We start from the raw sequence: 12,454 nt of genomic DNA on the forward strand, positions 1-12,454 counted from the left end.
AAGTTTTGAAAAGGAGCATTAAGAGGTCCACTCTACATAAAGTAAGCTAAAGATTGATTAACTAAAGAAAAATGCTTCCTTTGCAATTGAAGTCAAAATAGAGCAACTACTTACTTCCCTGTGATAATAGTCACTTTATGCTTCTAAATGAAAACACACATCCAGGCTCCTTGTTGAATATTGAAACTTAAAAATATAGCTCTCCATAATTTAAGATAAAGCTATCAAAGAGTCTGGATTTTTCACTTGAGGTTAGAACATTCCCAGAACCATCCTTCAATCAAAGATTTATCACATTGCAGTGGAAAGATGATGTTAGGGATAGAGTTAAGGTGGAGTTGGAATTTTCAAAAAAGGAATAAAATGTAGCCTCTGCTCACCTGGAGGTGTGGTTATCCTTTCTCAGGCAACATTTTACCATGATATCAGTGTGATGGTTAGGTTCTAGTGTCAACTCAGCCAAGTGATGATACTCAGTTGCTTGGTTGGGCAAGCACTGGCCTGATCATTACTGCAAGGATACTTCATGGCTGGTGGATAAACAAGAAGACACATATATTAAATCATAAGTTCGTTGACTGCATTGGTGACTGATTACATCTGCAAACAACTCAGGTGTGTCTCTCACAAATGAGATAATCCAATCATTTGAAGACTTTTAAGGGAAAAGAGAGAATTTTTCATTTCTTCAGCCCGTGAGCCTCTCTTGTAGAGTTCATACAGATCCCTCATCAGAGCTGCGAGCTTCACAACCTGCTCTACTGATTGATTTTGGACTCTTCCATTCCTGCAGTTGCATGAGAAACCTCTGAAAATCACATATTTACAGATATTGCCTGTTGTTTCTGTTTCTCTAGAGAACCCTGACTAACACAGCTTGGTACCAGAAGTGGTTCTTGAGAAACAGAATCTTAAAAATGGGTTTTTACAATTGGTTTAGTATTCTGACTAGACTCAAAGGTATTAATGCCTCTGTTTGCAATAATCAAGATGGCACTGACAGTCCATGGGGTGAATTGGCAAGAGAGATACACTAAATATCTCACCATCAGATTATGCTAATTGTGCACTTACACAAGGCAAGGCTCTGGGTGAGAGTGTTTTTGACACCTTTACAAAGTTTTGTGGAATTAAGAGGTGTAATGACATTGGCTAGCTGTTGTTAAATATGCTGGATACAATGATAAGTGAAAGGGATGAGCTGAAGACTACAGATTTGCAACTTGAGTCCTGCATTAATGACGGTGAAGTCTCAGTGTTTGCCCTAGAGGAAACTTTTAATTCCTGTGGTTGCAGACTTGAGATCTCTGAAAACTGGACACAGAGCTTAATTGCTTGAGTAGCAGATTTACAATGTAAACTAAAATCTCAACTTTGCAGGGCATCTGCTGTTAAATTAAGGGCATTGATTGGAAAATAAAGTGATCTTGAAACTTTGGATGGGGATATATAGCTTGATAATGATTGTGATGGGGAGAAGGAATCCCTGGAATCTGCTGAGCCTTTGCTAGATAAACCTGTAATGCACTGTCCAGAGGAAGGAGCTTCCTGACTTCCAGCCTGTCTTGAGGAAACAGCCACCACCTCTCTTTACTTCAACATCTATAATTAGACTAAAATTTCAACAGACCCCAAAATATGAGGTGCAAAATGTGACACAAGAGGAGGTATGCAATAGTCCAAAAGAACTGCATGAGTTTTCCAATCTATATAGACAAAAATTATGGGAGAATGTGTGGGAATGGATATTAAGGATATGGGATAATGGTGGAAGGACTATAAAGTTGGATGAAGCTGAATTTATTGATATGGGCCCACTAAGCACAGATTCTGCATTCAATTTTGTAGCTTGAAGGGTTGTAAAAGGCATTAACAGTTTGTTTGGATGGTTGGCTGAGAAACATGGATGAAAAGGAGGCCCACATTACCTGAAGTTAAAATACCAGGGCTTCCTTGTTATAATGTAGTTGATGAGATCAGAGGCTTAGAGATATTGAAATGTTAGAGGAGATTTATCACGGAAGACCTTCTCACACTCCCCATAAATGTCCAGAGGACACATCTTTCACCAGAAATAAATAAATTTTGAGACTAGCTTCATCATCCCTTAAAAGCTGCATAGTCACCCACCCTTCTCTGGAGGTCAGATATTACCACAGAAACTGCTGTCACTGAGCTGGAATCCTTAAAACACAGTGGGGATGAACGGATCCTGAGTTGGCAGAATACATGTGGTGACAGTTAATCAAGGTGGGTGTAGCCGCCATAAAGGGCAGCAGATTGAAAGCAGCAGTCAAAATAATGTGACTGGCAGAGACTTGTGGCATTGGCTAGTAGATCATGGAGTACCTAGAAGTTAAATAGATAGGTGGTCTACTCAATTCTTGTTTGAGCTGCGTAAGTAGAGTTCTAGGTCAAGTGAACAGAAGTTTAATTTGAATTAGAAAAACAGAAAGTCATGGCCCTTTAATCAATTCCCAGACTTGAGACAGTTTACAGACCCAGAGCTCTTTGAATGATGGGAGGATCAGGCACCCTTGAAGAAAGACCCTGTTACACTGCCCAGAATTGACACTGTTACCCTTCTTCCCAGTTTTCCCCAAGGAGACCTTCAAACTTTCACCAAGGTGACTGTCCATTGAGGGAAAGGAAATAATCAGATATTTGGGAGATTTTCAGGCACTGGTTCAGAAGTGACATTAATTCCAGGAGATCCAAAATGTCACTCTGGTCCACCAGTCAGAGTAGGGGTCCATGGAGGTCGGGTGACCAATGGAGTTCATCTCATAAGGGGTCCAGTGGGCATTCTAGTCATTTCCCCAGTTCCAGAATGCATAATCAAAATAGACACACTCAGTAAGAGGCAGAATCCCCACATTGTTTCTCCTCCTCGTGGAGTGAGGGCTATCATGGTAGGAAAGGCCAAGTGGAAGCCACTAGAACTGCCCTTACCTAGCAAAATAGTGAATGAGAAGCAATACCAGTTTCCTGGAGGGATTGCAGAGATTAGTGCCACTCTTAAAGACTTGAAGGATGCATGTGTGGTGATTTCTACCACATCCCCACTCAACTCTCCTGTGTGGCCAGTGCAGAAAACAGATGGGACTTGGAGGATGACAGTGGGTTATCATAAACTTAACTACGTGGTGATTCCAATTATATTTTGTTTATTTAGCTCTCAAATTAAGGCTCAGAATTCACCTTCTTAAAAGTGCATCCTCAGAAAATGTATTATTTGACATTAAAGGCTATTGCTTCAAAAATACAAACATCCCATGTAGGTAATAGTTACCACTAAAAATTTTAAATCAAAACCAAAATGTTATGTCATTCTGAATACAGATATTTTACACCCAAAAATGCTATTTCTTGTTTCTTCTGGAAATAAAGTCTGTTTGCATTACTGTTCCAATTTTTCTAGAAAGTAGGCCTATTTAGAACCAAATAGTGAAATTGTTGAAAAAAATCAGGATGGCAGATATAAATTTATTTTCTCGTTAATATGTATTGTTCTCTCAGTAAGACAAAAAAACTAAACAAATGATTACATTAATGCTGTCCATATCAAAAGCTAAAAGGAATCTTTCTCGTACTTTTTTCTTTGACTCATATACATGTATTTATGTTAAATAAAATTTAAGCATAAAGACAAATACACTTAATAAAGTATTAATTTCCAAAATGGTTGATGCTCTTTACCCTCTACAAAGTGCATATTTCCCTTTAAAAATAAATGAATTATATATATATATAATATATCTTTTATATATATATACTATATATAATAAGTTTTATTATATATATAAGTTTTATAATTATATATACATAAGTTTTCAGATTTACTATCAAAGCATGGAAAATATGTATTGATTAAGGAGTTTGCAAATTATTCTTCAGCTGTTGTGATTACCCTAAGACTATCAAATGGGAGAATATACGGATCTTAAAGTGTCCACCAGCCTATTATCGCCCATCTAAATTTTTCCTATGAAAGAGAAAAAAGCATTTAAGAAGATACAATTATATTATATTTAATTAATTATATTTTCACTTCAAGTTGGATTGAATATTGATATGTTTGGGAGCAAATATCTAGATTTCATCTGAATTTCAAAATCCAATACACAGAGCAAAATTTCAGTAAACTATAACTTCGGAAATATTATTGTACTCTTTTTAAAATTCATTCCTCTCTAGTTTGCCAATTATTTTACCATACTTTTCATTGGCTTATATTTGAGTTGAGGCTGTTTATATAGTCACTTATAGTAGAGAATATACGTACTGTCTCAAGAAGTACTTGATTAGAAATTGATAAGCTAAAATAAAAGTATCGTCTAATAAAGCTGTAAATAAGGTATCCTTAAAGAAAGCTATGAAGTATCATTGAGGAAGACTCTCTCCAAAACAAGAAAAAGAATACCTATCCCTTGCTTTTTTTTTATGAATACTCTTTTCAAATGCTTTAAGAAGGAAACTCTGAGTAATCAGCTCCCTGTTTATTAATTTAACAGATATCGGTAAACACTTAAGGGTTTCTTTCTTCCTTTATGAGGAAAGACCTCATAAGATGGGAATCTTGTTACAAAGAGAAAAGTCTAGAAGTCTGAGTGTTCAGGAAAAAATTGAACATCATAAAATCATAAACCTCAATATGAGAACAAACTGAAAAATTGTATAAAGTGGAGAGTTTAAGAACTTGTATATTTAGAAATCCTTCCTCCCTCTCTAGCACTTGGCTGTGTCTAGTGATCTCTCCCTTCTCTTCTAGATTTTACTGTATTTAGCTTCTTGCTTCTGTGGCTTTCTTTTTCTCTCTCTGCATTCACTACATTTATAAAGGACTCCAGTATGAAGAGTCAGACCCATCCCGAATAACATGCATCACATCTTATCTGAACTAGCCTCATCAAAAGGTCCTACGTACAAAGGGTCCATACCCACAGGAATGAATTAACTTTACAAACATGTTTTTCTGGGGTACAGACAGCTTCATACACCACAGTGCCATCTACTCCCAATCTTTCCACGATACCCTTCCAAATTCCTCTGCACTAAATGTCCTTTCTTTGTGTCCCTGTGCACCCAGTGCTTATTATCTTAGTTATTGATAGCATCTGTTTACATCCTTCTCTTCCTCACAAGCTGGTAAATTCCTTAAGGGCAGGAAATATATTTTATTAATTGATGTAACTGGAACATAGCACTATATCTGACAAATAGTGAACCCTCGAAACATCTGCTGAATGCTCATTGAACTTTTTTCTATGTGACAGGAGATATGAAAACCTATCTTAAAACTTCTGAGGATCCATCAGAATATAATTGTCACATTAAATCACAAAAGGAGACACTGATGTAAATGTCTAAGAGTTCCTTCTTCAGTTTATGGTGTGATACCTTTTACTCAAGGCAGGAATGATGGCCTTTTTACATAGCTCTTTTTTGTTATTCAAATGAAACATAATAGTCACTTTGATAGCAAAATCTAAAGGCAATTAGACATTTTTCAACCCCTCCCCCATTTAAACTCCAGATCCTCAAATTATTCTGTCTTGGTTTACACGTATCAATGAAATTTTTAAATAAATTTTTCTACATAATTAATGTTATCATTCATGCTAGGTTTGCATACATGTATTTCTAAACATTTACAAAACTGTCTACAGGATATGTTCTCTTGGCACCGAGATGTATTCAAAAGTTTAAAAAATAGAAATTAATATGGTACACATTAAGAAATAAAAAACCATAGGTTTGCATCGGCTGCATTAGATTCTGATAAATCCTGAGGGACTCTACTTTTTAGGACTCATTCATCTTACAAGTAAACATTGACATGTTATTCCTTCCTGGGGAAGACTTCTTGGAAAATGGTACTACATCAACCCAATTGCTCAGGTCAAAAATATTAGACGTACCTTCTCCCTTTCCTTCACACCCCACATACAGGTGCTGTTAACTACTTCATCAAAATAAATCCCAAATTCAGCCCAACTCCCTTCCAACACCATTCCCATGCTACCCACCTTCCTTAACTCTTGCTTGGTCTACGGCAATACTCTGAGTGGAAGTCAATCCACCTTCACGTCTACATTCAAACTATCAGCAAAGTAGCAAAAGTGAATGTGAAATGTAATTCAACTTATGTCTAAAATGTAATTCAAATGATTACTTCTATGCTCAAAACATGTTGGTCTTTTTCAGAGCAATCAGAATAGAGTCTCAACTCAATACCACTGCTTACCCAAGCCCGCCATGCCCTGGCTTCCAGCTCTGTTTCCTCTCCAGCTCTTTCCATCTCACTCATTGACGCAGCCATGCTGCCTTCTTGCATGTCCTTGAGCTCGCTTCCACTCTAAAGCTTGCATATTTGCAATTCTTTCTTTCCAGAATGCTTTTTCTCCCAATTATTGAATGGTTAGCTCCCTTGTTTCTCAAATGTAACCTCCTCCAAGAATCTGGGAACTAAAAGGGAGATTGAACAACCTAATTGCTTTGAAAATCATGCTATGCAGGCATCTGACTATTTCACCTTCATGCTTGGCAGGAGCAGTGAAACAATGGATGGAGTCCACCAAGATAACTAATGGAAAAAAATATAGGATAAGTAATTGTGGGAGTTTTTTCATTAATAGTACAATTTTTTATGTGTCTTGAAATTCCCATTGACTCTGAGAAGCACACAGATATGTAGATTAAGAGTGATCAAATCAATCACACCACAGAAGGTAAGATAAATTACAAGGGGAACTGCACCTGGTTTCTATTATACTGACAAAAAGGCCAATGTCCTAATATTGTTATCCTTTAGTTGTCTGAAATAACACTTCCTATGTAAATGTATTTTGTGTTTTCTTTCTCCTATAATGCAATTTTCAATGTAGCTTTCTGCACAGGCACTGCAGCTGTGTTTTCACAGTTCTCCATTGAATGGGATTTTTTAAAAAGGGTACATATGAATCAGAAATTGGTAGCACTTTAAAGACTGCCAAATCACACCCTATGAGAAAGAACTCTGCTTGAAATTTCAATATAGAAGAGTGATACATTGATGGAAGTATTCTGCTCTCCTGAATACACCCTCAGTATTTCTTTTGCTGCAGAATTTATTACAAAATTACCAATATCCTTTTGGAAAAACATCACTCTCCATAAGCCTACATTCTGTTTAACCCTCAAAGCCCACATCAAAGGGAACTTCTGAGTAGCATCATTCAGTCCTCCCAGACTCCCAAGTGGAAAGGCAGTGCTCAGTGTTTTATAGAATATGCCTGAAATCCAACTCTGCCATGCTCTCTGGGACTCCAAGAAATTGCTTAATCTTTCTAGACATGGCCATCTCATTTTTTGAATAAAAATGAGAACCTAGAAACTTTAGGTTGCAATAAAAGTTTTCTGAATAGAGAAAGGAGTGTCCTGAATTCCTGTGCCATAATAATTGGAGAGAGGATGCTCCCTTCTTTTCTCTTATCCCTCCCTTTGTGGCTTCATCTGTTCTTCCTACTTTCTTTCCTTTTTGCTCTTTCCACTTACTCTTTTCTTCCCTTTTCCTTTCCTTGGGACAACAGGGTCAAATATTTGGATAGCAGAAGACAACACTAGAAACAAAGAAGATGCATAATTTTGAAAGGAATCTTCTGACTTTTTCATAAAACAAGTGCTTGTATCTTGATGCTTCAAATTATGATTCAGTGACAGCTACCCTCATTCCTCACCTCTATTCTAACATGACTCAAGAAAGAAACTTGAGGAGTAGCCAAAGTAATGCATGCTCTGGGAATGCCAAATTAGTTAATGGGTTACAAATACAATAAGCTTTTTAAAAAATGAATGCCCTCACTTCAGACATTTTTGCACTTCATTATAGACATTTGTCGGTATTATACAATGAAGTGTTCAGGGTCATCAACTCTGAGGCTAGACTGCCTAGTCTTGAATCTGAGTTCTGCCACTAGTTTTGCCTCTTTTTTGCACATCAGTTCCTTCAACTGTAAAATGTGGATAATAGTAATGCCTACCTCATATCGGCATTAATAATTTAAAGTGCTTAGGAGAGGGCTTATCACACACTAAGCACTGTGTGATTGTTCAATAACAATAATTAATTGTACCTTCATTAAACTATGAGTAAATATTTTGCTTACTTATTTCTGTAACACCCAGCAATAATGCCTGACACATATGTTTCTCTAAAATACTAATTTATTTATAAATTCATAATTCTGCTATCACGCCCTCTAAACTAAGATGTTCTAGAAAGGTGAGAAAGTGCCACAATGCCCATGATATGCTGAAATTTCCACTTTTCATGAGAGATATCCAGGTCTTAGCATATCTGAAGTTGACTCTCTATCCCCATCCTCTTACCAACAGGATTCAAGGCACAGAGTTCCAGTTCTGGTTCTACACCTTTCTTAAATTCAAATCTCTAGTCCTCAGTTTTTTACATCCAGGAACCTCAGTTTCTGCCTCTGTAAGCTATGAAGCAATAGGATCCGTCAGTAAAGTGTCATCTAGTATGACTAAGACACCCCTAGAACATTGTCTCAGAATGATACTTATTCTCAAATTAGTTTTGTCAGAAACCCAAGCTGATTTTGCCCTGGAGAAGCTTGGCTGTCATTCACACGGTGTTTTCCACACCCTTGTATGGAACTCAAATTGCCTTTAAATACTTTAGTATTTGCTTCACTTGTTGAACTTGCTTGTTAAATTTACTTCTTGACCTTAGAAGCAAATCTTGGCATTTTTTTCTTCCAGTGGAGAAAAAAAAAGAGATAATAAAGTTCAGTGATAAGAGTACAAATTCAGTTTTTTCACCTACCAGTTGGATATGATTGTACAATTTTGCACACTGAGGCATGCGTGTAAAAAAAGTAGAACCACTGCCAGGCCAAAGGTTGTGGGACAAGATGTGCCTTTTCTATGGGTTAAGGCTTTCTCTTAGGTAGTCTCCCTGGTCATGACCCCTCAACAAGCATGACCTGAGCTGACTTGTAAGTAGTGTCTGCAGGTAGAGAAATTTGCAGTGCCCATAGCTTAAAGCGATAGGAAATGCAGGTACTCACAACAGATAGTAGTCTCAAAAGTCTAAAGGGAAGGGAGTATGGGTAGTTCAATGGTAGAATTATCACCTGCCATGTGGGAGACTGTGCTGGTTTGAAAGGATGTATGTCCCCTAGACAAGCCATGTTTTAATCTAAATCCCATTTCCTAAAGGCAGAGTAATCCCTATTCAATACTGTATGTTTGAAACTGTAATCAGATCATTCCCTGGACATGTGATTTAATCAAGAGTGCTGGTTAAACTGGATTAGGTGACAACATGTCTCCACCCATTTGGGTGGGTCTTGATAAGTTTCTGGAGTCCTATAAAAGAGGAAATATTTTGGAGAATGAAAGAGATTCAGAGAGAGCAGGGAATGCTGCAGCATCATGAAGCAGAGAGTCCATCAGCCAGCGTTTTGGAGATGAAGAAGGGAAACACTTCCTGGGGAGCTTCATGAAACAGGAAGCCAGGAGGGAAAGCTAGCAGATGATGCTGTGCTCATCATGTGCCCTTCCAGCTGAGAGAGAAACCATGACTGTGTTCACCACATACTTCTCAGATGAGAGAGAAACCCTGAACTTCATTGGCCTTCTTGAACCAAGGTATTTTTCCTTGGATGCCTTTGATTGGACGTTTCTATAGACTTGTTTTAATTGGGACATTTTCTGGGCCTTAGAACAGTAAACTGGCAACTCATTAAATTCCTCTTTTTTAAAGCCATTCTGGTTTTGGTATATTGCATTCTGGCAGCTAGCAAACTAGAACAGAGACCTATGCTCATTTCTCAGCCTTTGTGCTTCCCCCCAAAAAACAAAAATCCAACAAATGATGCTGTAGCAACAGGATACTCACAGAGAAAAAGATTGAAATGTGACCCCTACCATACAGCATAAAAAAAATAGCCTAAAGGGATCAATCAAGTAACATGATCCAATAAAATGGGTTTGATTGATTCTGTGTAAGGTAGGTAGAATAATGATCATGCAAAGATGTCTGTGTCCTAATCCCCAAAGGCTGTGAATAAGTAACCTGACTTTGAGATGTCATTAAGGTTATGGCCCTTGAGATGGGGAGATTATCCTGAGCTATCTGGGTGGACTTAATCTAATCACAATCAATCCTTGAAAGCAGAGAACCCTCCAGCACTGTGGTCAGAGAGAGAGAAGTGAAGATGTAAGTATAGTAAGAGAGATATGACAAAATCGGTGCTGAAATTGGGAGAAGGGACCAGAAGTCAAGTAAAATGGTGTCGCCCCTAGAAGTTAGAAAAGGCAGGGAAACAGATTCTCCCAAGAACTTGCAGAAAGGAAGGCGTCCGGAGGGCACCTTGATTTTATCTCAGTAAGGGCTACTTGGACTTCTGACCTACAAAATTGCAAGATAAATTTTGCTTTGTTTTGTTTTGCTTAAGCCACTAAATTGATGGTAATTTTTCACAATAATAATTAGAAAGCTAATACACTGTATAAAAGAAGAAGGTAAGATCTAAAGTAGGAGTTGCTACTCAGCTTTGGCTGGTAGAAAAAAGAGAGACTGAATCTCCCCATAAATTTAAATTTTTTTTAAAAAGTCGTATCTCTAAATTTTATATGAAATATATCAAAATTTAAAGGTTGGGGGAAAGCTTTAAGAAGAATTAAGCATGATGATAGTCAAACAAAATACATTTGTATGTAGGTCCCACCCACAAAACCAAAGTAAAAAATGTCTTCTTCCCAATCATCTCAGATTATCCCCAACCATTTAATCACTTCTTGATTTTCTCCCCTCGAAAGGACACTCTATTTAAGTACATGTAGAAACTCTCTGAGATGGTTGTCTTTGTAACTTAGAACATCCTTTATAATAAAGGAAAGCTTTCTTTTAGAGAAAAAGTGTTAATGCCTGTAAAATGGAAATACCTTGCTAAATTTATGAACATATTTAGGAGTTGTTTTTAAATACTGGAGTAAGCATAAAATGGTGGCTGGAGTTCATAGAAGGATGTCAGAGGTATACTAAAAGACTAGAACATGAAAACTCTAGGGCACCCATATATGCCCTACCTAATATAGAAGTATGGCTCGTATTTTAAATATTTTCATCTAAATTGGTAATAGGTAGCATTTTGAGTTATTTTCATATTTTATCAAGTTATATTACTTGTATTTCCTATAAATTGTGTAAATATTTCTTCATGTGCATATATATTCCCTTCCCAAATTTATCATCTTACTGAAAACAGGAACTATGCTATTTTGTTCTTTCGGTTTCTATCAAAGCAAATAGGGTAATTTCCTGCACATAGTAGATGCTAAAATACTTGATGCCTTAATACAGAAATTCACATTCATACTCACACTACACACGCACACACACACAGAGACATATACTTTTTAAAATGACGCCATCCTCAAATCTGTTCAAATGTTTTCTTGACATTTTGGTATCGGTAATCCATGATACCTCCCTATTTTTGAAATGAAGTGACTAAGTTAAACAATCTGAAAGATCTCATATTTATTTTAACTTTTGTGCTGTTCTCCATATCACAAATGCTGGTAATAATTTTAAACCAGTTGGATTGTTACACATAGTTGATTTATAATTGAATATTCCTGTTGAAGATCAAAGTGTTCATCTTCCCCACCTCAATTCTTCCCACTGTCTATTTTTTTTTCTCAGCCTAAGGTATAAGTCTCCTCCCTGTTATGAAAACTAGAAATCTCAGTGGCATCTGCTCCTTTTCCTTTTCTCTGCTCTCCGTGGTTAGTTAGTACAACATCTTACTCATTATCCCTCAATTCTGTCTCTTACAATAAATCTATGCTTGTTATCTCATCCATTCATCCTCTAGGGTAGGTCTCACTGCATCACCTGTCATAGGTCACTGCTGTAATTTCCAGCCATGATGCTTTTGAGGATGTTTCCTTCCCTCCATCCAAGATTTCAAAATTTTTGTTCATTTTTTTTTAGCAAAACGGCATGAATTTTAATGAATGCTTATGCGGTAGTCCAGCAAATAAAATGCATTAAACCAGAAGAGCTCTAATTTAAACTTGGGTCTTATAAGGAAGGCCCTGTCCCATGTCCCAACTCTCCCCTTAAGCCACACAAGAATTGAGGGCTGCACAGATCATTTTGAGGACATATGGATAAAGTCCAAGCTCTTACTCTGCTATGTAAAGAGCCTTCACCTCTTGCCATGCCTGTAGAGCACTCCCAACGTAGTAGTGATGATAGCACAGAAATCATTGTGCAGTAATCAACTACTTGATGTTTCTTTCTTTCTAGCGCACACTAGATGCCTAGCAACTTTAGGAAAAGAACCTATTATTGCTCTCATTTAGATCCCTTAGCAAAATGGTTAATGCATAATAGGCATTTTTAAAATGTGAGCTAAGGAACACACAAAAGGATATT

The 12,454-nt window shown here is 37.1% G+C and overlaps 1 long non-coding RNA gene across 1 annotated transcript in view; it reads right to left on the minus strand.

Annotated features, from left to right (window-relative positions):
* Window positions 1–384: 384 nt before the first annotated feature.
* LOC143676055 (uncharacterized) overlaps window positions 385–12,454 on the minus strand; it is a 150,500-nt gene continuing 138,430 nt past the window's right edge. The window contains exon 3 of the long non-coding RNA XR_013171783.1: window positions 385–530. This is a non-coding gene — a long non-coding RNA (uncharacterized LOC143676055). The remainder of the gene's footprint in view (window positions 531–12,454) is intronic.

This window comes from Tamandua tetradactyla, chromosome 3 (genome assembly GCF_023851605.1).
Source record: "Tamandua tetradactyla isolate mTamTet1 chromosome 3, mTamTet1.pri, whole genome shotgun sequence".
Taxonomy (NCBI): Eukaryota; Metazoa; Chordata; class Mammalia; order Pilosa; family Myrmecophagidae; genus Tamandua; species Tamandua tetradactyla.